We start from the raw sequence: 26,546 nt of genomic DNA, 5'->3' as shown, positions 1-26,546 counted from the left end.
TGACAACGGTATCCTTCTGCACCTTGCTTTTTCCACTAAATATTGTTTCTGAGGTCACACCTCCCTAGTGCACTCTATTTGGCTTTTGTCTACTGTATTGCATAGCATTCCACTGTACATGTACATATCAAATTATTTCACCAGTCTTCTGGTTGATGATAGACTTTCGAGTTGCTTTCTAGCTCTTAAAACCCATGCTATAATGAATATTCCTGAACACATCTCCTTTTCATATGTTTTCGAGTTTCTCTAGACTTACCCAGGAGCGAACCTGGTGGGCCACAGGGTAAGTGCCTCTTCAGTTTCACTCGAGAGCACCAAACTGCTCTCCCAAGTGTCCGGACCGACCTAATTCCCATATTAGTGAATTATTTTTGGCTCCACAGTGTGCTGAGTATAAATTGTTGGCCAATCTGATGAAGTGAGTGTTAAATGGTGTCTCCGTGTGATTCCAATTTATGGTATTTCCCCGATTCCAACTATGGTTGGACGTCTTTTCACATGTGTATTCTTCTGTAGCCTCATTTTACTGTTAGAATTACATTTGCATGCTTGGAAAAACCAAAAGAATTTTTCTTTTAATTTATAAAAGTTTGAACAAGTTGTGCATTTCATCGCCTCTTCCCTGGAGAGGAGCGGGAGACAGAGGCAGAGGGCAGCCTTCCTTTCACGTGCTGCTCGGAGGCGGGGGCTGTAAACCGAGCCAGGGCATTCGAGGTGGGGCACGGGGAAGCGGCAGGTCCCACCGCCCCGGCAATGTGGCAGATCCTAGACTTTGTGAACATTACCTAGGGAAAGTTCCACATGTTCTCTCTGTGCCCTTCACCTATGAACACACAATTATGCGGGTGTCACAAAGGGACTGAAGGCACCAGAGGGGCCACCTGTCCATCTTCCTGCAGGACGCACCGCGCATTTGCCATCCCAGCAGATGAAACAGCTCGTCTAACAACAACAGAACCTGGAAGGAGAGGCCGTAATTTCCCAAACATCGTTAAATGGGACTCCAACTTTCCCAACTTTGAGCATCTCCAGGGAAAACAATTCCTCACCTCTAGATCCTTCCTCGACAGCACTGTTGGCGCTGTGAGGGCCCATCTTCATAGCTCCAGTCCCTGGCACAGAGGATGGACGAGCCAGCTTGGAAACGCAAGAGGGCAGAGGCCAATCTCATTCCACTTCAGAGTTCCAGGGAGCATCTGACTTACGTTTCTTTAGGGAAGGAATTGATTCCATACTACATCTCCTTTTCTGAGCTTTAAGACGGAGTAATCACAGAAATAACAAACCCCTTTGCTCAGGGTAGGAGAGGAGTCTGAAGTATACCGGGGGATACTTCTTTTCCATGCAGCCTTCCTGACTTCTCCCGTCTCAAAAAGATATTTCCTCTAACCATGCGCTGCATCAGACCTCACACTAGGATTCCAATGGAAAGCATGTTGTTTGGCAAATAATAATAATAGTTAAGATTTACTGAGTACACACTATGTTGCGGACACTGTTCAAGCACTTTACAAGTCTCAATTTTGTCTTCATTTGGGGGTAGGTACTAATACTGTCACCATTTAACAGACGAGAAAACTGAGCCTCAGGGGGGATAAATGCTTGTGCAAGGCTACAATTCTAGTGAGTGGTGGGATCTAAACTTGGATCCCAGCATTTTGACCCCAGAATCTGCAGGAGACACCACCACTATGCTACCCCAAAGCTCCTGCTGGACACACACAAACTCTTCAATGCTTCTGGCCGCTGTTCTGGTGGAAACGCAGCTGTGGGCTTAATGAGAAATTCATTATCCTTTGCATCCATGTCTCTGACACACCCACATCAAGTCTCTAAGGCCTAGAGGAATCTGTTGATTCCTTCTTTATTTATTAATAAAAGCTCCCAGTCACATGGGCTTCATTCTCACTTTAAGACACTGGAGGCCCCGGAGGGGTGGTGAATTTTGCTCCCCAGGGCTCATTCCCAGGACCCGACTGAGCCCCTCACCCAGCGCCTTACACCAGCGCTTCTCAGGTAGCTGCTGACCGACCACAACCACTGGTGACTGAGAACCCCACAGCCCCCCGCCGTGTGACGGGCACTTTCTCCATGCCCCGCGTCATAGACTCGCCTGACTCCTGTACCACAGGTCATACCATCGTTTCCATTTCACAGGTGACTCAAACCGAGGCTCGGACATGCCCAATTGCTAAATCCCTTATCTAAAGAAGTTCAGCTAATTAGCCGATGGCTGAAATTTCAGCCTGATCCTGACACCAAATCCCACGAGGCGGTATCTTTTGCTGCTCCTTAAGCGGACCCCTTCCAGTCTCTGTCCTTTGCACGTTCGTACACTTACACACACGGCTGACTTCTCTTTCTGGGCCAGCAGAATGAGTCAGATCAAAAGAGAGGAAAGAAAGAATTTAAACTAAGCTTGCTCTACTCGGGATCAATGAATGAATGAAGGCGCATGCAGATCACGATACACACGGTCAGCAAGTGTTCCCTGGGCGCTAACTCTGTGCCTTTCACCTGGACAGGTGTCGTCAACATCACAGTGACTAAGGAGCTTCTCAGCTCTTGGCATCAGCATCTCAGCGGTAACTGGATCTGTCAGAGGAAGCTCCCCATCAGAGCCACATTTGAGCAGGGAACCGTGTGGAGAGGAAAAGCAAGCCAGGCCCTGGTGAGCATGCACAGAGGAGCCTGGAAGTAATTGCCTCAGGGCAACCTCCAGACAGAGGCGCTCTGAACGACTATAAAAGAGCCCCGACGGCCCCACTGCCCAGCAGAGCGATGCCCACTCATTCTTGCAGGGGGTGACCATACATCCTGTTTCCCTGGGACAGCGCCTGCTTCCCCAGTGTCCTAGCCAGTTAGTGCTCCTTTCACTCTTGAAGGAGTCCTGGTTTAGACAGTAAATTACATGGTCACCCTTGCCTTCCAGGAAATGTATGACTTTCTCCAACAGCCCAGGGCAGGAAAACAATCGGGCTTCTCAAGGTCACTGAGTTGTTCCTCTTGACAGAGCATCTCCTCACAGCCACCACCCACAGCTGGCCCGGGTTCCAGGAGAACACCCCCCCACATCCGTGTCTGTGTTTCTACCCAGTGTTAGCACTGAAGCCAAAACTATTCAGCATTAGATCCCAAAATGCAGGAGCTCCGGATACAAGCATATCTGTTTTATATTCTGACTCTGAAAGTTTCTTCCTGTGTGACCTTAGGCAAGGCACTCAACCTCTCTGAGCCTCGGTTTCCTCATCTGTAAAAGGGAATGATAACACCAACACCCATCTCATTTCATGGGCCGGTTGTGAGGATTTAGCACAGTGCCTGGTATGTAGGACATGCCTACCCCCAGCGGGCTTTCTAGACACATGAACTCTCATTACAAAGAGCATGGGGGAGAGGAACGTCTCAGGAACCCCAGTGTGTTACGGGGCCTCAAGCCCCTGCACCACCAAGGTGGAACTGCTTCTCCATCTTTACAGAAAATGGAAAACACGATACCACCACTTCGAAAAACTATTTGGGAGAATGTGCCTCCTACGGCCGAACACACCCATTCCCTATGATCCAGCAGCGCCACGCCCAGGGCTGCACCCACACCACGCATCCGTATGTTCACCCAACGACGAGCGCACAAACGCTCACAGCAAGGCTGTGCATAGCCACCAAACGCCCACCCACAAAAGGGTAAATAAATAAAGTGTGTGTAGTCACACGGGGAATACTATACAACCATGAGAACAAACGACCTACGCAACAGCATGGTGCTGAACAAAAGAAACCAGACACAGAAAAATACGCACCGTATGCTCTCATTTACATGAAGTTCAAGGGCAGACAAAACTAATCTATGGAGTTAGGTGTCAAGATTGTGGAAGGGCGGTAGGCAGAGGGGCCTGAGGGGCTTCTCTGGGCAGGAGACATGGGGGGCTTTGGAATGCTCTGTTGCTTGATCTGGATGCTGGGTACACAGATGTGTTTGGTTTGTGAAAACCCATTGAGCTATATACTTATAAAATGTGTATTTTTCTGAATCATGTCAAACTTCAATAAAAAGTTAAAATAAAATTTTAAATGGAAAACATATTTTTTTGGTAGGGAGTCGAGCAGGCTAAGTAGGCAGTAGACACTTAGCACACTTAGCAGTGGGACATTTGATTTAATAAATGTTGTTATATCCCCACTCTATGCCAGGCACTGAGCAGGATGCTGGGCAAACAGAGCTAATGAGATTTAGTCTGTGTTTTCCATCGTCATCTCCATCACCTTCATCACCATCACTAACATTCCTTAGTGCTTACTATGTGCCAACCATGGCTTCAAGTATTTTTCCCCCTTTTTTCCTTTTTACCAAATCATGCACCAACTTTATAACAACCCATTTTACAGATGAGGAAACTAAGGCACAGGGACATGCAGTAACTTGTGCGAGGTCACCCAGCTAGCAAGAAGCGGAGCAGAATCTGAATCCAGGGCCTGTGCTCTGAACCACAGCCTTTCACTCAGAAATCTGGGCTGCTTACGGGCTCTGTCGGCCCCAGCCGACAGACTTCAGTAACATCTCTGTCCAGGGCAACAGTGATGGTGAATTACAACTGTGTGTCTCAGAAAAGCAGAGGAGGCTCCTAACTCTGTCTCTGGGCAGCTGCCAGCCTGACTGATAGAGATTTAAAAGGAGGAGTTAAAATCGCCTGGCCCGTCTACTGCCCAAAGTCCACAGAAACCCTAAATTTGCTTCAGACTAACTTCAAAGCTGCCTCTGGCCCTGTGGAAATATTGACGGGTCTCCCCACTGACCTGGCATTACTCCTTTCCCTGGCTGCCAGGTCAGGGGACCTTGAGGCTGGGGGCTGCGGCATCTGGGAGGAAGAGAGGGAGGGAGTGTGGATGCTGACCCCCACGAATGTGGTCAGACGCTGAACTGTGGGTCTAGGCCCCTGAGTCTGGCACAGCAAGCATCCACCATGCAGGCAGGCTTTGCCCTGGCACTGGGGGAAGGCGATCAGTGTACTTAACCTGGGGGTGGAATGTTTAACTCACAGCGCCAAGACCACCGGGCTTGGGACAAACAAGTAAGAAACAAACACCCACAGGGACAAATCAGAAGTGCAGAGACTTGGGCAGGAATGAAGTGAACACCTACGCAGCCAGGAAGGCGGCTCCCCGGGGCCAGCAGGGTCCTCTGGGACCACTCCCTTTATGTGACAGAAGCACCAATAAGGTGGAGAGGAGTTCCCAAAGGGCCACTTGTCCTGTCCCGTCTCCAGGATGGCAGCAAAGCCGTCTGGTCCTGCTTCTATCCAGAAGTACCTACACTCTCTGCCTAGCTTGAGGAGCAGGGACAGGGAAGGGGCACATGCAAATTTGGCAATAAAAATCAAAACATTTGCTCAGTCTGCCCAGCTATGACACAACCTATTTGTAGAGAAATCTGTTGGGACTCACCTAGAAAACACAGAAAACAAAGCACAGAAAAAAGGTACACTTTTCATACTCTAAGAGAGCCACCACTGGTTACCTAGAAAGTAATGGATGCCTCTGGAACTACTTCATATAAAACAGTCTCAACGTCTGGAGCAGGCAGGGGCTATTAGAAGGGCACTTGGAATCAACCACCCAGGGGAGCGAGGGGTGGTGGGAGGCAGCACTGGGCACAGGGAGCAGAGCCCCATTCAGCCTCATTGAAGGCCTCCGCCAACCCTGCGGGGAGCCCTGCAGCTGGAGGCCCTTTAGAATTTCCCCAACTGGGACAGAGGGGATAGGCCTTCGTTGCTCCCACCATCCCTGGATGCAGGCGACCCAGAAGGGAAGCGTGGGCTGGAGTGACCGTAGGCAAGGCAACTCCTGAGCTGAGGCAATTCCGAATAGAGCTGACCACTGCCAGCACTGCCGGCCGCTGGGGGTCAGCCCAGAACAGGGGTCTGGGTGGCACAGCCGGGCGTGCACGATGCAAAATTTGGACTCAGATAATCAGAGTGTGGAGTCCACACTCCTGCCCATGATTCCACACTGCCTGACTTGCTCCATCCGGACTGTTCTCCAACCTGACGCACAGTCTTGGAAGCTTCTCGCACATTTCCTCTCAGTCATTGAGGAGACCCAAGGAGGGAAGGCTAAGTCTGATGAGGGGAGTGGAGGGAGCCACACGGCCTGATGCTTAGCAGCTTCCCCAGGGGACAAAGGAGCACCACACGCGACATGAAGTCATACCCCAGCATGCTCGGCAGGAGCTCTCCTGGGTGATGGATGCTCGGAAAGTCAGACTTGGGGACCCTAACTGGCGATGAGCCAGGATAAAACCACATTTAATATCTGACTGATGGAAAAGTAAACATCCCTACAAGAATGGCATGATCTCAAATACGTATACAGCTGTATTTTCTTGTAGGCACAAGAAAATCAGAAAATTTTGAAAAGAGCCTGATCCACTGTAGGCATGACCTTGAGATATGGTCAAGGGGAAGAGACGTGTGCTGCCGAGAACTGTGGACAGCTAGATTCAATTTCAGTGGGAATAAACACAAACAAGATCCCGCTCTACCTGTGCGCACACCTGCAGGTGTTTGTGTGAACAAAGAAAAAGACGTGGAGGAATATCATTCTAGGCCATTTATATTAATTACTAGGGCAGAGCGGGGGTAGATGTGTTAGTTTTGCACTTGTCTTTTGGTATCTCTGAATAATATTGATTCACTTGTTTAAGCAAGGAAGAATCACTTTCAGAATTCAGAAAAGTTAAGTAAATAATACATTTTTAGAATGATCGGCATAGTGCCATGTGCATATGGGGACCTATATAAACCTGTTTCATTCTCTCTCCTACATTCCCCTCTTAGGAGGCAGTTCCTATTTTCCCTTTGGGATTGATCAAAAGGAATATTTAATTCAAGGCCAACATTTTTCTGTGCCCTCCCCTTAGTCATTAGAAGGGAAAAAAATTCATTTTAATATTATTCTACACACAATATGTATCTGCCACCAAAATAAATCTGCCACTAGAATCTATAAAAATTATGCATCACGCTCTGCAGCCGAATGGCATTGCTGTGAACGGCTGTTCGCCGTCATCCACGGCCACGTTCTCTGTCACCGCGCTAATGAAAGCTGACCGTAGCAGCTAACTCCCAGTCATCCTGGCTCACACACGAGACGCCCAGAGAGGCCGAAACCCAGCTTTGCACCACATCTGCAGACAAGAAGTCAAAGACTTGGCTCTAAGTTTTTTCCATCTTTTTCTGTCCCTGACTATACCCCCAGGAGAGGTGTCCCTGAGGGAAGGGGCCACCACGGAGCAGGGGGATGAAGCACAAGGGTCCAGGCAAGTCTTTAAACCGGGTGGCTCTTCCCCATCTGGTTGGCAGCGGGAATCCTTTCTTGCAATCCCGGCAGCACCTGGGCAAGTCCCGTTCATTCCTCTAGAGTTAACTCGGGTATCACTTCGCTGAAGGGCCGCTGTGTGGCCTCCAGGTGTGGACACTCCCATTTGCCTTTTATGAGCGCCAAACGTGGAGGAAGCAAGACGGAGACTGAGTCCTGCCTCGACTGTAATACAGTGTGTTCAGTGTTATGAGAAAGCTGTGTGTCGAGTTCATGGGAATGAAAAGGAAGGGGTGACTGGGGGAGCCTTGCAAGGGAATGTGAGAGAGAAGGGGGCACCTGAGCAAGGCCGGCAGGAAAAGTGGAGAGGAAGATAAGGCCTGGGCAGGGTCTTTCGGTTGGAAAGAACTATGAGCAAGGGCATGGAGGTGGGACGTGCTTGCGACTAGATTCGGTGTAATACCATCTGAGTTAACCCTGGAGGGAGGACAGGGAGTGCTGGTCCACACAGCAGTCGGCCGCAGGAGCACCTCGCTCACACTGCGGGGGGCCTGCTCTGTGCTGTCTAAACGGGACACCCCTTAGCTCAGAAACCTCGCATCGGTTTTTCTTCATCACGCCAGCTCGCAGACTGATTCTTCCCCTACCACGTCCCTTATTCTGTCTGTGACACTGGACTTAGGTTTGGACTTCCATCTACTTAGTTTTTGTTCTACTTGGTGAATTGCAAGTAACTACAGCATCAACCGTGACGGCGAGAGCTAGCGCTTACTCCAGGTCAAGGGCTGGCGATTCCCACAACCGTCCTGAGAGGGAGGCGTTATTTATTATCACCCGTTTCCCCGATGAGAAGACTGAGACTCAGAGGGATGAAGGAGTATGCAAGGTCTTCCAACAGGGAAGCAGCAGAGCCAGGGTTCAGGCACAGGCTTGTCTGGTTCTAGGCCCCAGGTTGACCACCATGCGGTCATGACTCTCCCTGAGGGACACTCGCTCCATCCCTGTCTGAGATCCAGAGCAGAAGCCATCAAACTTTTTCTGTTAAAAGGCCAAACAATAAATAGTTTCAGCACTGTGAACCATACGGTCCCCATTACAACACTCCACTCGGCCCTTATAGCATGGAAGCAGCCATCGACAGCACAGAGACAAATGACGTGGCTGTGTTCCAATAAAACTTTATTTATATAACAAGGTGACAGGTTGGATTGGCTGATGAGATTGTTGGCTCCTAATCTATAGCAGTTTGTTCATTCATTCATTCATTCATTCAGGCGATGTTTCTTGAGTGTGTCCCTTGAGCCTGACACTATTCTAGGTTCTGGGAACACAGAGAGAACCACGCAAGGCCCCACCCTCGTGGAGCTTACTGAGATCCTGGCAAAGTCTTGCCTGTTCATTTTACCTGTAACTGGTACCCTGGGTTCTAACCTTCATACAGTATTTGTCACTCTTCCCTTGGACCCATGTCTCTCAACTTAGATTTCAGATCATCTGGCAGCTTGTAGAGCTCTCAATGCCTGGGCTCCACTCCCCAGAGATCCTAATGTAATTGGCCTGGGGTGAACCCAGGTATTGGTACTTTTATAAGCTCCGCACTGATTCTAACGTGCATCCGGAGCTGCAACCCACTGCTTGGATCTTCCTTTACCTCCTGTTTCTTCCACTTACCCACTGTGTGAACTAGAGTAAGTCTTTTAGCCCACAGAGTATGAGCCATAACATGTGGATAATACCAATCTCCCAGGATTGTTACCATGATGAAATGAGGCCATGAGCTTTTCAAACTGTAGAATGTCATACAATGTAAGTTACTGTTGTCATTCTGCCATTATTATTAGGTCTTAATGTTAGATACTGACTCAATAATTTCTCTCCCCAGTCTTGACCTTGACTCTGAGCCAAGACACTGTTTGGGATTTCTAAAACAAGCTGTGATGAGTGAACTGGTGGCCTTCCCTTTATTCCAGTAGAGGGTCGTATGAGGCTGCCATCAGCATGGGGCGTGCTGGTCTGCGCCCCACTTTTGTATGAAAGGTTCTCCATCTCCAGACTGAGATAGCTGACCTTGAGCACTAATGCTGAGCCTTGAATAAGTGGTTTATTTACTTTCAATCACGGACAAATGTCCAAACCCATGTACTTTCATGAGCTTAGACCTAGAGAGAGGAGAGGCATGAACATTATGCTGAGCACCGAGCAGTTTCCTAGGCCCTTCTCACATATTATTTCATTTCACCTTCAGAAAAACCCTGGGAAGTGAGGACAGTTACTGTTCTCATTTAGCAAATGAAGGAGAATCAGAGGTTGAACAGCTTGTGACCTGGCAGTGCAAGAACTCACACCTGGTCCACTCGGTCTGAAGCTTTCCTCATGGAACCCGAAGGCATCCAACAAGTCATTCAGCTCCTCTCTGACCAGAGATAAACTGCCTAAAGTTTATTTTCCCCAGCTTTTTCTTGTCTCTTTTTCTGAAAAGGAGCCCCAGAAAGAATCCCACGACACCTGCTAATCCCCACAGTCTAAAAAGCCTCACACAGCGCTGGCGTGATGCAAGGGGCCCGAGAAGAGGCATTTCTTCCCTGTGCAGCATCTCAATGGTGCAGTTTTATAACCTCATAATGAAGCAAAAAACAAACAAACCAAAAAAATGTGAGGAGAGAGTTGGAGAAATAGATGTGGATGCTGCCAGGAGTGAGGAATTCACTGACCCCCAATCTGGGCCATCTCAAGAGATGTTGGCCACTGGCTGAGCCTCTTAAAAGCTGAAAAGTCATCCCAGGCCACTGTTAAAGAGAGAGCTTGAACAAAACAGAAACAAATGTGATCCTCAAAGTCTTAAATGTCAACTTGAAGGATAACTTAGAAGCTCTGAGATGGGCCAAGAGAACCTGCAGCTGCTCTGTCCAGCATCAGACGCTCCTTCGGTGCTTGGACTGGCCACTCCCCTACACAGTGTGTAAATCAGGGGCAGCCTCCCACCCGCCACCCACCAGACAGGTTTACAGACGCCTAAAGCCTCCATTTAAAAAATATATTTGTATTGATTTTTTTTAGAGAAAGAGAAACATCGATCGGCTGCCTCCTGCACGCCCCCTACTGGGTACCGAGCCCGAAACTTGGGCATGTGCCCTGACTGGGAATCAAACGAGCGACCTTTCGGTGCAGAGGACAACACTCAACCAGCTGAGCCACACCGGCCAGGGCTAAAGCTTCCATTCTTTACAAACCAGAGGAGTCTCCCCTTACTCTGACCTCAGCACCTGGAAGCGAAGTGGCTGCCTAACCAACCTCTGACCTCAGGCTTGTTCTTCAAGACTCAACTAGTGCCCTGGATGGCGTGGCTCAGCGGTTAGAGCGTCAGCCCGCAGACCTAAGGGTCTCGGGTTCGATTCCCGGTCAAGGGCACGTACCAAGGTTGCAGGTTTGTCCCCGGCTCCAGTCAGGGTGCAGGAGGCAACCAATCCATGTGTCTCTCTCATATCAATGTTTCTCTTTCTCTCTCTCTCTCTCTACTCCTCCCTCCCTCCCTTCCACTCTCTCTACAATGGAAAAAAATATATATCCTCAGGTGAGGATTGAAAACAACAAAGACTCAACTAGTTCTTCCACCTCATTTTCTCCAATTCTTTTTCTTTCTGCTGCTCTGGTTTGGTGTTTTCTGCTGCCTTGTCTTCTGAATCACTGATTTGATCCTCTGCTTCATCTCCGCTGCTGATTTGGGGGGACAACTTTGTAAAGTATATGATTATCTAACCACTATGCTGTACATCTCAAACTAATAAAAATAATATTGAAAGTAAACTGTAATTAAAAAATGAAATTTCAAGAAGATATACAAAGGTTAAAAGTCAATACCAAAAAAAAAGACTCCACTGGTTCTTGCTCTTGCTGGCCCACCCGCACCGCACCCTGTGGCCTGCTCTGTGCCTTCTGGCTCTGGAGAGAGCCCACACGGGGGCGGTTTCCAGGCCAGATCTCCAGGATGCCTGGTGCCTCCTCCCACCCCTCAGGACGTGGGCCAGGAATGCTCATGGGTCATCCCCACCAGCCACCTTTTCTAGAAGGAGCAAGTAAAGGTGACCTGAGCCCTAGCAACTCCACCCATTGGCCTTCAGTAATGGAAGACACGTAGCCAGATTTGGGGGAAGGTCCTTTCCAAACGCATGCTCCTGATGGCCGGAAACCGAGACATGAAATTATGGCAGTCGCCTTATTAAGCGTCTACACCATTGCTAGCTCTGTTTCAGTCCTTTTACATAAACACCATTTTCGTAATGACCTTGTGAGGTGAGTATTACGCTTGTTACCCTTTGCCAGATGAGGACACTGAAGCTCACAGGGATAAGTAAGGCATCCCGGTGACTAATCCTCTCCAGGGCGGTGCTCGGAAGCCTGCTCTCTCTCCTGGCTCCAGGCCGCGTCTTAAGTCCAGACCTGAAGGACACGGGATCCCTGACCACAGAGACTCTGGTTGTTCATGGAGATCCAGAGTCTTCTGCTATCAAAGCCAAAGGCACCGTCCAAGTTGTTTTTCTGCCGGGCATGTTTGCCCCCTGGACCTTCAGGAGCGCCTGAGAATGTGTCCTAATTATTCTGACCTCAGAGATGACTGAGGAGCTGGCCAGATCTTGAGCTGATAGAAGGGACAAGAGAAGGCTTCGCTATTGGCCCCAGTGTCAGTGGCCTGGGAATTTGTCCCAGGTCTCAAGTTGGTGAAATGTCCCAGAGCAGGCCCAGAGGGGCCAGGATTCCACTGACCCTCCTGATGACAGAGTCAAAGCCCAGTTCTCTTCCTGAGGAGCCCTGTGCTGGGACAAGATATTTCTGGGCATCTACCTCCAAAGGGAACCTCTATCCCTGGGTTTTCCATTTGTAAATAGTCGAAATGAGTGTGAACATTTAAAACTGGTCCTCACATTGGCTCCACTGAGATCAAAGGAGCCAGCCTCTGCCTCATTGGTTATCTTTGCCCCCTCTCCACTACGGGCACTTAGGCTTGCCTCGCCTCCACGCCTGGGTCCAAGGCTCTTCAGTGAGGGAGAGAGTTTAACCCGTTTAGCGTCCAAAACTTTGGGGGCAGGAAGACTGGGGAGAGAGCATGTTTCCCACAGCAAGCAGTTGTCTCAACATCACCCACACTTACCCCCTCACCCCCAACAAAAAAGACATTTGCAGGCCTTCCGACTGGTCCTGCCCTCACATCAGCCCCCCTTCCTGAACGCCTGACTCTCTTCTCAGTTCTAGAGCCCAGGAGAAGTTTCTCTCCTCCTTTTGTCCTGATGGGGGCACGAGTATTCCCTCCGCATCCCAGGAGCTAGAGGAAAAGCTCCGAAAACTGGGCTAGGAGTATGCACCAGAGCGTGCAACTTACCAGGCAGCAAGACATAATAGCGCAGTTGTTTTTTGTTTCAAGGGAGAAATGCAGCTCCCAGCACAGATGAGAAACCGGCTGTTTATGCTTCCACGCCCCAGGCCACGACCATCACCACACACTCACAAGTGTGCGAGCACGCGCCTGCACGTGCATCTCCCAGGAACCCAGCCGCCTGTTTACACACTCGTTTACACTGCCCTTAAAGTGACTTGTTTCCTTCTTCACACACTCGGGTGGAAGACATACTCCTGAAGTGAAGCGAGTCTATATCTGACATTGCTGTCTGCTCAGCCTATTACAGTGTTTCCCTAGGGGTCAATCTGTATAATTTCTAAAATCCTGCCCAAATCTCCAACTTCCTGTGCATCCCAATTTCCTCCCTGTCCCTTCATTCTCTCATTTTTCTAGGGCACAGGGAGAGTCCAGTAATGTTCCTCCCACCCAAACATTGTAGGTTGGCTCTATTGCAAAATACAAAACCAGAGACAGGGCTAGGGCGAAGCTGAAGGCTCTCTTTGTGGTCACTGGTCTGTGGAGCCCAGCTACTGCCATCTGGGGCGCGCATTGGGCAATCCAGGGCTGCCGGGTCCCACAGCCCGCGCCCCCTCGCCTCCCACTCTCAGGAGAACACAATTCCCCCTCTGCGTCCCAGGGAAAATCCGTTCCCTCCATCAGCCGGCTTTTCTGAGAAATCCAAGAAACTGACACCAAACTCCGATCGGGGAAACACAAAACTTTAAGCTTTTCAAAGATGGGAAGTTGCTCTCATTCCCCTGTCGGCTTCAAGGAAAACCCCCAGGGCCTCTTTCCTCGAGAGGCTAGATCTTCCTTCCCACCTTCCCAGGAACTTTGCAAATCCACCACAGAACTGTGCAAAAGTGGCCGGAGCAGAGAGAGAAGAGTTAAATTAAGCCCAGACCTCAGCAATCTGTGTTCAATTTTGATAAAAATCTCTCTCCCTCTCCCCCACCGCCCCCCTTCCTCCACCCCACAGCTCAGACATGTCTCTTTATGTTATGAGCTTGCATCTTGTTTGGGGCACCTCGGTGCTCCCAGAGAATCCAGCACCTCCCTCACTGTGGGCGCATGTGGCAGACACATTCAGCCCACTCCTGGGGCAGTGTCCTGGCTGCCACCCCCCCCTCCTCTTCCCTAAATTACCTGCCTACTGGCCAGATCCTTCCTTCCCGCTTAAGTCAGCGTCCCAAGGCCTGGGAGTCAGGGCCACAGCGGGAGGCTTGGCAGCGGCCACAGGTGCTGAGGTCCCCAGAGTCGGGACCCCTTTCCTGAGATGCTCCTTTCTTTGCTCAAAGTCCCACTGCCCGCTGCTGCTGAGCCGCAGGATCCTGGGGGGTGGGGAGGGTAGGGGGGCGCCCTGCCTCGCTGGCCGGAGGCCAGGCTTGCAAGTGGGAGCGGGGCTAGTGAAGAGTTAAATCACACATGAAGGCACAAACCGACCCCGGACAAGCCACCACCAAAAAGTTGTCAGTTTTGGGGGGAGGATACCAGCTCTGTTTGTCTACTTGTGACAACAAGGAGTCAGACTGCAAAGCCACGAAAAAAAAAAAAAAACATTTTTAAAAGTTTTCCGAAGACGTTTCCCGTGTCCACCAGATGCGCTAACGCCGACAGGCACCTGGACACGCACACGGACGCGCGCGCAGGCCCCGGGAGCCCACCCAGGGCTCGGCGGCTCCAGCCAACACTTGGGAGAAACAAAACAGGCGGCGTGCGGAGCCCCTGCCCGGCGACCCGCTCTCAGCCCGCGAGCCAAGCGGGGTGGAAAGTGGGGGAGCGCCCGCGGCAAGCCCCCCCGCCCGGCCCCCGCCCCCCCGACGGACGCGAATACCCGCGGGCCCGCGGCACTTACTCCGACGCCCCCACGGCGGGCGCGCTCCGCAGCCCGGCCCCGCGGCGCTCCCGCCGCTCCCGCCGCTCCCGCCGCGCTCCCGGGACTCCGCCGCCTCCGGAGAAACCCCCGCCTCCCTCCCTCCCTCCCTCCCTCCCTCCCTCCCTCCGTCCCGCCCGCCCCGCTCCCCGCTCCCGCCCCCGCCCGCCCCGCTCTGACGTCAGGCGCCCGGAGCGGGATATTTATGGCCGCGATCCCCTGAATTTTCCCGAGGTAGAGTTCTGATTGCAGCTCCTTGGGGTTTGTAATTTTCACACTTTCAGACAGAAAAGGGGGCGGGGGGGGAGCAGGGAGAGGGCAGCCGCAGGGGCGAGGCAGACAATGAGGGTCGCTGTTTCCTACTCTGGCAAGGAGCCTGCTCCGGGCTCCCCCTGTTTTGGAAACATGTTCAGGGTCAAAGAGGCAAAAGTGGCGACCTGGCCGGTGGGCTCCTCCGCGCTCTGCCCGCGGGCATGTGGCGCAGAGGCCTGGGCTGAGCCGGCGGGGGTTCAGGTGTGGGGGGAATGCCCGCGCCATCCCCTAGGTCCCGGGTAGCACAGGAAGCCCCAGGAAGGTGCCAGGGCAAGAAAGGAGATAAATCAGGCAGAACAGAACAGCTAATTAGAAGCCCTGGTCCACACCCGAACAACTTTTCCATTTCTTCTTTGGGAGTGTGTATGTAAAAAAAAAAAAAAAAAAGTTTATTTTTATAAAATTATGTTCCACACTCCCTGCCTCTGTATAGCTTTTCCAACTCAGCGCCAGTCAATTCATCGTACTTCACCGCTTATATACAGAGTGTGAGCCCTTTACAATAGCTCTTATTCATACTTTTAAAAATTGCTTTTAATTTTTTTTTTTTTTTTCCTTAAAATGTGATTGTGATCCATCTCCTGGGCTGGACTGGAAATTGCCTTGGTCAAGAGCAACTGTCTGCTCCAAGGCTGGCACTGTCCTCGGTGGAGCGTTTGATCTTCTGTTTCCCCCTCAGTCCTAGGAGCGTGTGAGCATTTGGCACCCGCCCTGGGTGATGACCCATGTAGAGTTTTCTGGGTGTTCAGATCTGGATCCTGATCTTTTCCTGTTTCTCCACCGAGCTGAAGTGTGTTTGGGAAAAGGCTTGGTTTAAGGGCCCTCCTTTCAGAGGAGGGGAAAAGAGAATCGTAATGCTTTCTCCTTCATGGTTCCCAAGAATTGGAGAACGAACATAAAAATGATCCACATGAGATGCGAGTTGCTTGTACAGTTAGATAACATAAGTGTGTAGGTATTCAACTCCCCATTAATAGAAGGAGCACAGATAACCGCAAATCATCACTAAGCCATCACAACTCTAGTGAACTTTCCATTAGCCCAGATGGGGTGGGGGGGGTGCCTTAACCACAGTTACAATGCAGCAGGGACTCAAGGACTTGGAATGTGTTTACCCCTTTGGCAGCAGCTGGTTAGGGCTGATTGCCAGATGGGGCCAGGTCTTGGGGACTGGGCCTCTTGGTGGGGGACAGCCAAGATGTTTTGATCCAAGCCACAGAGGGCCCAGAGCCCTGCTGCTTGGTCAGTGCCAGGTTGCCCTCCTGAGCTTTATAGCCACTGCCCCGTCTTTCCCTTTCCTCACACCAGGGTTCCATTGGCAAGGTAACTTTTGCAATTGGCTTCCAAAAGCCATCGACAAACCCCTTCTCGTTTGCTTTCCTCCACTGAAAAACTGGAAGTCTACAATATTCACCATCCCAGACTCCCCTGTTACTAGGAATGGCTGTAAAACCCAGCTCTGGCTGTTGAGGTGGTTGTGCAAAAGGCAGGAGTCAGCTGCCACAAAGAAAAAGTCAGATTCAGATAGCGTGCCCCTTCAACACTTCGACATTCCTTATTCGTCCTTTGCTCATTTCTTCTCTCTCGGAACATACATATGATGCCTGGAGATACAGCAGCCATCTTGCAACCTTGAGAACCAAAGCCGCTCACTTAAGGATGTTGGATCAGGAAGGTAGAAGGAGCTGAGGTCCTGGACGACGTCAGTAAGTGGCTGCACCTTCCTCCGACTTCTTGTTAGGCGAGACAGAGGAACTCCTATGTGTTTAAGTTACTATCGTTGAGTCTTCTGCTGTTTACAGTGAAATATAATCTGACCTGATACACTCCCATCAATCCACCAAAATATAACGTTGGGATAATTCCTAAGCGTTAGCTTCCAGGTATGACAATGATATTTTACACACCTTGCATTATTAGCATAAATTTTTTTATAGTTTTCACATGTCTTCTCTGAATCTCACAACTTTGGGAGCTATAACTTCAGACACGCACACACACACACACACACACCCAGAAGCCAGATTTGATAAGTGTTCTGCCCCAGATCAGAGTCAGCAAATAAAGGACCTTGGAACCTAACCTAGTTCCTCCGACTCCAATTCCATGGGTTTTCTGTAACATCTTTAATAACACAAGAATGGCCAACAGAGGACACTTATTCCTACTAAGTCGGCATGAATTCTGTTTAATTCAACCAAGACAAATCAGATTGCAAGTAAATTCTGGAGCTGGAAAGTGCCAGTCTATTTGGGGATTCAGTTCAGTCCACTGCCTTCCTGAATCCCCCTGGCCTTCCAGCTACCCTGCGGCATCCTACCTTGAGTCCCGACAGTTGCCCCTTCTAAGGCTCTTGGTCTTTCAGATGAATCCAGTCTTGACATTCTTGCTCTCACACTTTGAAACGCTGAGACCACCCCTTTCTAGAAGCGCCTTCCTGAGGGATGTCTCCCTATCACTACCGCTTCCCTTGTGTGGTTTCTCTCCTGAGCCCTCTCTTCCCCCCTAGATGTTGATGTCCCCACACATCTGTCAGCAGCAGTCCTCCAGAGTGTCACAGGTCCTCCTCTCGTGAATTCATTCAATTCTCGTGGATTCCACCACAGGCTCAACAACCATCTGGGGAAGTCAACCTTGGTCTCTGTGCCTAAATCTACACTCTAACCACCATTTTCCTCTCAACTTTAAATCCCACTTTTCCAACTGTTGACCACATTGCCCGGCAGGGGGCAAGTATTAAATACATGGTATCTATTTTTAACTGTTTTTGAAAAATAAAAGGATGCCGGAAAGTTACTAGAGCATGAGAGAGTTTTAGGACTGACTAATTCCTAGTACCAGGAGTTGTGGTGTGACCATCCTCTCTCGGAAATCACACCACAGGCCAACCTAACTGTCCCTGTCATAAGGAAATGAAGGGGAATGAATAGAAATCAGCAGCAGACCAAATAGAAATGAAGAGGCAGGCCTGGCGAGGAGGAGGGTTTCCTCATGAACGCCTTTTAGAATTAACTCCTTTTAGAATAGCCCCATTAACTCATTCCAGGCAAAGAGAGAGGAAGGATTTAAAGCTGGAGTGACATAGGGCCGGAGACTTGGAGGCGGGGCGCGGGGAGCAGGAGGAAGACTAAGAGAAGCGAGGCTGGGCCACAGGATGTCCCAGGCCTGGGAGGGGGTCTCCGCCTGCCTCGCGCTCTGTTGGAAGGAAGACTAGGGGAGGCCCATGAAAGGTGTGCGTCTCAGTGCTAGGGGCTGCTTTGGAAGCTGGTGAGCCCTGAGAGGATGAAGGGGAGGGCCCCTTCCCAGATCAGCCGATTCGCCCCTGCCCCCAACTCTGTCACACAGGGAGCCCTAATGCAGGGGTGGGGCAGCTACCCTCCAGGCTTCACCGGTCAGTCACCTGCGTGTTCCAGGAGCGTTCCCCGAACATAGACTGTGCACAGCACACTGCTCACCTGGAAAATTCTACCTGTGCACTGAGGGGTCCTCAGAGAGTTTAGCAAGCTTGTCCCGGCTTCCAAAGCTAACCACGTACTTCCAAGGCACAGCCTTCTCTCCAGAGAAGGGGCTTCACAAAGGTCCCTCCCTACGCACTTCCCAGGGCTTCAGCTCCTGGTCTGTCGGGACCTTGGGAGCACTCGGCGAAGACCTTTGGCCGAAATCAATGAGAATCCCACGAGTACACCATCTAATCAATATGAGGCTCTCCATGAGTAATGTGTTTGTCCCTGTTTTACTAACACTGGCTCTAGAAGATCATGAAAAGAACTCAAGTATCGGAATCAGAGGCCTCGGTTAAATCCCCAGCTTTGCCTCTCGCTGGGTAATCTCAGGATAGGAGATGGGAGGTGACTTTTTGAAGCTCAGTGTTTGTGCTGGTTAATTTGATGTACCCACTTGGCTCATATGGCGCCCAGATATTTGGTTAAACGTTATTCTGAATGTTTCTGTGTAGGTGTTCTTTGGATGAGATCAACATTTAAATTGGTGAACCTCCATAATGTGGGCGGGCCTCATCCAATCAGTTGAAGACATTAATAGAACAAAGACTGACCTCCAGGATTCTGCCAGCAGGTGGTCTTCAGACTTGAACTGCAACTCTTCCTGGATCTCCAGCCTGCCATCCTACCCCATCAGATTTTGGATTCGCCAGGCCTCCACAACTGCATGAGCCAGTTCTTTGAAATAAATCTCTATCATCTATCTGTCTATCCACACACACACACACACAACCCGTGGGTTCTGTTTCTCTGGAGAACTACAGCTAATGCAGCGATCTTCATCAATAACATGGGATGAAGATCGTTCCTTCCCAAAGGATTGTTGAAACAGTCAAGTGAGTCAAAACGTACTGAAAGTCCCTGCCTCCGCGAGTTCTTCTGAGACGGGGGAGGAAGAGGAACACCCAGAATGGAGAGGTCTCTCTCACCCCACCACTTAGCCCACCAAAATCAACCTGCTGTCCCCCAGGCTCTGTTCCAAGCTTTGTATCAGTGGTGCTGTCAGTGGCTCAAAGGCAGAAGAAGCTTGTCCTGAGCTGGGCCCAGTTCGGAACAGACATGTGACCCGGGAAGTGTTTGATCATGCCCCCCCCCCCCCCCCCCCCCGCTTCTCTCACTTACAGTAAGGATGCCATCTCCATTGTTTAGGCAGCCCTCCTGGACTTCTGTTATGCGACAGTAACTTCCAAGGATACAGCTAAAGAGAGGAAGGGTCCAGAGCTTCCACAGATTCTTAGTGGGAAGGCCCTCTTAGTGGGGTGTGAACTGCTTGAAGATGCCTTAGGTCCCCCCTGAGGTGCGGTGGAGTGGAGAGGCCTCAGAACACGGCCTCCAAAAGCCTGGCCTCTAACCCCAGCTCTGGCCCTTACAGCTGAGTTAGAGCATCATTTAGCTTCTCTGAAAAACATGGAGTAATAGGAGGATCCTTCCATGGTGCCAAAGTGAGGATTACATTACAGAGTGCTGGTCCCTTCACTCTCATGTGCCGTTCTTCTCATATGCCTTTCCCCCCCTTGCCCTTTGCCATGTCCACCCCCAACACGCGGCGCCTCTGTTAGTTAACACCCAGAATGCACTTCACATTAGTGTGCAATTCGCCAGGCTCCTGGCACCCAGCTCTCTGTAAATATCTTTGCCTGGGGTTAAGAAACCTCCCCTGGCTCAGACATGACCACACCAAATAGGCAGCAATTGGAAAATTGCCCCATAAAGGCCGTCTCCTTCCGAGGCGCAGGACTGAATTTTTGAGAAGCCTTCTCAGGTTGTTTGCAGCGGCTTTGAGGGTCGGCTCTGCTGCCCCGTCTACGTCAAAACCCTAAGTGTTTAACCACAAGACACACAATCCTGGGACATCGTGGCGGCAGCCCTCCACCCCCACAGCGAGGCGGGCCACGCGTGTGTCTAATCCGGTATGTGGCCCCCCTCCAGAGGCCAGCAAGACACGCACCTGGCCAGATGTGGGATGGAATGTCACACAGTGTGAAGAGCGTTTGAGTGGGTGGAAAGTGGGGTGGAATTCCTTCCTGACCACCCCGCACCCCCGGACAATGTGCGATCAGAGCCCACGGTCCCCAGGCCAGGGAGAACGTGCCCGCTGGTAGCCACAGCTGCTTATGTTATTTCTGGAGCCAGGGCTCTTGCACAGTCAGGACCGCATACAAACTCCCCCTACAGCCCCATTTCCAGGAGCTCAGGGCCAAGTGCCCCAGTCAGCTTCAGGGTGAAATTCTATTCTGAACCATTTGGGAGAAAGAAATCTTCCCAGCTGATCTATATGGAGGGTGAGCATGAGTAAATCTCACACATTCACATTCACTTTTCTGCATTGGGAAAAATTGGAGACTCGTTACAATCTTCAGGTTATGTGGGACTTGGGGCTAAATGTATGTGTGTGTGTGTGTGCAGCTGAGCAGGGACTTGTGTAAGACTAAGGGACTTCAGTAGAAGCATGACACGTTTCATCATTCGGTGGTTTTGTCTTTTAAAGGAAGATTTCTTAAAAATGGTAAAGTGATGATGTTAGGAATCTGTTCCTAATTACCACTCAGGAACTTGACAATCTGTTTTATCCCATTCATTTCTTTTGGAAAGTTCTCAGCAGTTCTTCTCTTCAGCTGTGTGCACACAGTCACACGCACAGATAATAAAGAAAGAGAACCCCCGCCCTGGTTGCCCTCGGGAAGAGCACGGGGCATTTGCACATTTAACGAACCCTCCTGCAGATGTAAGCACAGATTTTCACACACTGGGGAGTTTCATAAACACCCAATAGACTTGTTTCATTGCTGCACATATGTGGTTTAGGACTCAAGTTGAGAGTTTTTATTGTTTGGGGTTTTTTTTAACTTTCTTAAAAAAACACAAAAAACAGTAACAGAAGCGGCAGCAAGGAAACCCTCCTCGAATGCTATTTTTCATTCATTCCTGCTAAGTCCTGGGCGCCGTGGTAAGCCCTGAGAATGCAAAGATGGGTAAGATGGGATTGCTATCAATAAGGAATTCAGTCTAGCGGAGGGACCACGCAGCCCAGCTCTCCTACGTTCAGGCTAAACAAATAAAAGCACATGAAACCTTCAGAATCACTGTGGTTGGGAGGAGGGGAGAGGCAATAACGTGTTGCCTGCCTCGGGGAGCACACTGGACGAGAGGAGGAAAATACCTTCTCTTTCCACAGGTACTTTCCAGGCCAATGTTTCCAAAAAGCGTTCTGTAGAATGCTAATCTCCTTAAACAGCCTGCCAAAAAGGTAGGGGGAGTGTTCCTCATGGTCCAATAAGTTTGACACAAGCTGTGTATCCTATGCACACACCCCCCTTGGAACTTCACAGTGCATATTAGCACATTAAAGCTTCTGAGACGGCTCACAGCAAAAAAGATTTGCCCAACTTTGCTTAGCACAGTGATTTCCTCACAGGACCCATTTTTCACATAACATCTATGAACATCTCGTAACTTTAAGGAACATTGTTTAGTCTAAAGGGGACCAGAGAAGTCTCTAAAAATAAACACAAGGGTAACGGGATGCTGAATTGGAATTTTTAATGAGGCAGCGAGATACAGTAGATAAGAAATTCTAAAATAATGTTTCAGAGTGAGAAGCAGATTTTTCAAAAGGAAGTATCTGGGAACCGGTTTCATGCCTCTAAAAAAGCCCCTTTCTATAAAAAGAATTAAAAGTGTGGAAGTTGAGAAAGAATGTTATGAGGAGGATTTCTCTGAGAGACCTGCACCAAAATTCTTTCTCTCTGTGCACACAGTGAGAACAGCTCGAGGGAGAGGACTCAAGGACCTCACTGAATTCTCCCCAAAGTTGGGAGTGTGGACAGTGTCAGACTCCAGCCCAGAAATCAAGAGGGCAGGAGACAGATGGTGAATTAATTCTGTGGTTGATCAAAGGAGAGCAATTGCTTTATTGGGAAGGCTGGCACTCTCTGAGCTTGCAAGGACAGGGATTAATACATGTTTCCTGAGGACCATCTGTGGGCCACATGGAAAAGAAACTGAGCAGGGAGCCCGTTGAGATCTTATCAAAGAGAACTACCTGAAAGAATCATGGGACCACGCTATTGAGAAGAATCGGTGAGAGCTGATGTGGAGCGGGCCACTGGAAAACCACACTAAGTGGGGGAGAAACAGCTCAAGGGAGAGAATTCACAGCCCATATCAGAGAATTTAAATTTTGAGGGGCCCAAGTAAATAGTCTTTGAAGAATTTATAAAAGGGCTCAGAAGAGAGAATGTGATGTATGCAAAGTCATTTTACAACTGTATTGGTCAAGCGAAAATTTCTCTGTGAAAGGAAGGACTTTCAACCATGTCTGAGAGGGAAATCAGTAAAATTTATACCCTCAAAGCAATAAAGATTCTAGATAAAGTTGGAAAAGACAACCATTTCAGTATTCTGGAAATCAACCAAAAGCATATGACAATGTCAGGAGTGTTTATACTTAAAAAAAAAACCACAAAACCCAGTGATGAATTTAAAGTAAGAGCAGGAATCCTTGGTGTTCTAGCTTGAGGCTCTGTGTAATCATTGGCTGATCACTACACTATAAAGACACAAGGGTGATTTTTTAAAAGCCAAGCTTATAAATAAAAGTAAGAATGTTCAAAACAAAACTGAGCTCAGACATCAGTATCCATATACTGCAGGTGTCACAGAATTAGCCATGGTAAGTTATAAAACAAACAAATTAAATAGCAACAACCTTTGGGGACCAGGGGGATCAAAATCCAGAGTTGCTGCAAAAGGTTATCCAGAATGTCCAGTTTTCAATAAAAAAAATTATAAGACAGAAAAACTAACAGAGAAGTATAACTCATATGCAATATAAAAAGCAGTCAATGGAAACTATTTAGTGTCCAAAATGCCAGATTTAGCAAACAAAGACTTAAAACAGCTACTATCAATATGTTTAAAGAACTGAAGAAAGCAATGTTTTAAGAATTAAAGAATGACATCAATGAATGAACAAATAGAGATTTTCAGTTAGGACAGATATTATATTTTTTAAAAGAACCAAATTAAAATTCTGATGTTGAAAAATACGACTAAAAAGAAAAAACTAGAGGAGCTCAATAGCAGATGCAAGATGAAAGAAGAATCAGAGAAACTGAGTATAAATCAATAGAAATTAGCAATCTGAAGATCAGAAAGGAAACAAAATGAAGATAAATGAACAGTTCCTCAGAGACCTGTGGAACAGCATCAACTGTGCCAATATTCATATAAAGGGAGTGCCAGGAAAGAAGAGAGATAAAGGGACAGAAAAAGCATGTGAAGATTTAGTGGCATAACATTCCTACAATCTGATCCAAATATTTAATCTACTGATAGGAGAAGCACAAAATATTCTAGGTGAAGTAAACACAAAAAATTTCCTACCTAGACATACAGTCTAACTCTTAAAAGCTAAAACAAAGATAAATCTTGTAAGAGGGGAAAGAAAAATGACTTGTTACATACAGGGAGTGCCAATATGAAAATGGTTGACTTCTCTTCTGAAAGAGTGGAGGCCAGAAGACAGTAGAATGGCATATTTAAAGAACTGAAAATACTCTTAACCAATAATTCTAAATTGAGCAAACTATTCTTCAACAATTTAGGCAAAATAACCCCCAAACATGGTTAAAATAAACAGAAAAGTATACTCCTTAAAAACATATTTAACACACAAACAACACTCAGGGAAGAACAGGAAACATAAAGAAAAAAATAGCAAAGTAGTAAATGTATATTCAACCATAAAATAAACACATTAAATGTAAATGGCCTAAAAATACAATCAAAAGGTAGGAATTATCAGACTGAATTTAAAAAGTAAGAATCAATTATATGTTGTCTGCAAGAAAAACACCTTATATTTAAAAACACAAACAAGTTAAAAGTAAAAGGTTGAAAAAAATATAGACCATGAAAACAGCATTTACAAAAAAATTGGAGTGGCTATATTAATATCAGATAACATAGACTTCAAAACCAGAAATGTTAGAAACAACAAATATTTCATAATAATAAAATGGTCAATACATAAGGAAGATATAAGAAATAACAGAACCTTAAAATTCATAAAGATAAAAAGTGACAGAATTAAAAGGAGAAATGCAAAATTTAATAATAATTAAAGGTTTTAATATCCCACTCTCAGTAATTTATTAAATTGCTAAACAGTAAATCAGTAAGGCTATAGGAAACTTGAATAACTCTATCAACCAACGTGACATAACTAACATTGTGTCTGTGTATGTATGTTAGTGTTTCTCAAAGTCTGTTTTGTCTGATACTATAAGTTAACTTTTTTGTGGTCAGACACCATACTTTGTACTATACTTTGGCCTACTATATTGTCTTTTCTGGAGAATATTTTAAGTGTGCTTGAAAATCATATGTATTGTGCAGCCAATGGGTAACCATTTTATCATTAGGAAATATCTTCCTTGTCTCTAATACTATTTCTAGTCTGGCACACCTGGAACATTCTTCAGGAGAGACCAGATACTATAATAAACCAAGCTTCAATAAGTTAAAAAGAACTGAAATCATACAAAGTATGGCATCTGACCACAAAGGAATTAAATTCTAAAACAGCAACAATGACAAAAAAATCTGGGAAATTCCCAAATATTTGGAAATTGAACAACATCCTTCTAAATGTTCATGGGTTGAAAGATTCAATATTGTTAAAATGGCATTTCTCCCCAAATTGATGTATAGATTCAATGCACTCCTGTCACAATCTCAGCAGAGTCTGTTTGTTTGCTTGTTTGTTTTTGCAAAAAAAGAAGGTGGGAAGCTTATATTAAAATTTATACAGAAATGCAAAGGAACTAAAATAACAACAAAAAAAATTGAAAATGAAGAACAAATTTGGAGGATTTATACTAACTAATTTTAGAACTTACTACAATAATCAAGACAGTCTGGTGATGACGTAAGAATGGGAGTAGAGAATCTACATATGATATATAGTGTAGATCAACGGGGTAGAATTGAAAGTGCAGAAAGAGGACCTTTCATTTCTGTATAATTTATTTTCAACAGCTCAATGCAGAAAGGATATCTTTTTCAACCAATGATGTTAAAACGATAAAATTTCTTAGAATAAAACTAGGAGAAAACCTTAGACTTGGGTTCATCAAAGAGCTCTTATGTATAAAAGCACTAAAAGCACAATCCATACAAAAAAAATAGTGATAAACTGGGCTTTTTCAAAATTTTAAAGTTTTGCATTTCAAAAGACACTTCGGAAATAAAAGGAAAATAAAAAGACAAGCAATATATGGGGAAAATATTTGCAAATCATATATATTTGATAAAGAACTTACATCTAAATATTTAAAGAACTCTCACAAACGAGTAAGAGGACAAACAATCCAATTTTAAAAATAGGCAAAAGATTTTTTAAATTTTATTTTTCAATTACAGTTTGCATTCATCACTTTTTTTGTGTTAGATCCGGGTGCCCAGCAGAGTGAACAGACATTAAAATAGGTTACAAAGTGCTCCCTCTGATCATCCAAATGCCCACCTGACACCGCAGGTAGTTATTACAATGTTATTGACTATAATCCCTATGCTGTATACCTTATATCCCAAGACTATTTTGTAAGTGCCAATTAGTACTCTTAATCCTATTGTTATCAGAGAAATGAGTGGATGGTCTTTCGGAGTTGCTAGTGGGAGTGGGTTCCTTACGACATCTCGAGAAAAAGAATTTTCTGAGACTTGCACAAGAAGATGAATGACTCTTATTTGCATGAACTTACATCGTTGGGTTTCCAAAGTCCCATTTCCCTTACTCCAGCACTGAAAGATGTGCAGCTGGGGGTTCGGCAGAGCTAGAAGCAAAGCCAGTGCCCAAAGTTCCCGTTCCATGGTGGCGCTGGGCCTGGTGTAGCATCGGGCTAGTTGCAGTCCATCAGTCCACTGCCTGGGGGGTCCGCATGGCTGTGGGCCACTGGGCGAATGCAGGAGCATGCGAGTCCCATAGGCCAGGAGTCGGGTGCAAAGAGAGCCCAAGAGAGCAAACCCCTTTGTTTAAGAGGTTAAATATCTTAAATCTTCCTGTGCTTACAGTGGCCACACCTGCTCTGGCCAATGACCTGTTCCCAGCGGTGACTGACAGGTAAGTACTCTCCCCATGTCACCCAGA

The 26,546-nt window shown here is 47.7% G+C and overlaps 1 protein-coding gene across 6 annotated transcripts in view; it reads right to left on the bottom strand.

The window, feature by feature from the left end:
* The window catches only part of DAAM2 (dishevelled associated activator of morphogenesis 2), a 131,172-nt gene extending 116,545 nt beyond the window's left edge, over positions 1–14,627 (bottom strand). For 5 of the 6 annotated variants that reach the window (XR_013999076.1, XM_081141033.1, XM_081141029.1 and 2 more), the window contains exon 1: positions 14,565–14,627. The gene's annotated coding sequence lies outside the window, so the exon portion shown is untranslated. Of the gene's footprint in view, positions 1–13,855; positions 13,871–14,564 lie in introns of those variants that run through there. The other variant, XM_081141030.1, reaches the window with a different exon arrangement.
* Positions 14,628–26,546: the final 11,919 nt, after the last annotated feature.

The sequence above is a fragment of the Miniopterus schreibersii genome (assembly GCF_964146895.1).
Source record: "Miniopterus schreibersii genome assembly, chromosome: 6".
Classification (NCBI taxonomy): domain Eukaryota; kingdom Metazoa; phylum Chordata; class Mammalia; order Chiroptera; family Miniopteridae; genus Miniopterus; species Miniopterus schreibersii.
Note: the sequence above shows the minus strand (reverse complement) of the source record. Positions and strands in the feature narration are given on the sequence as shown.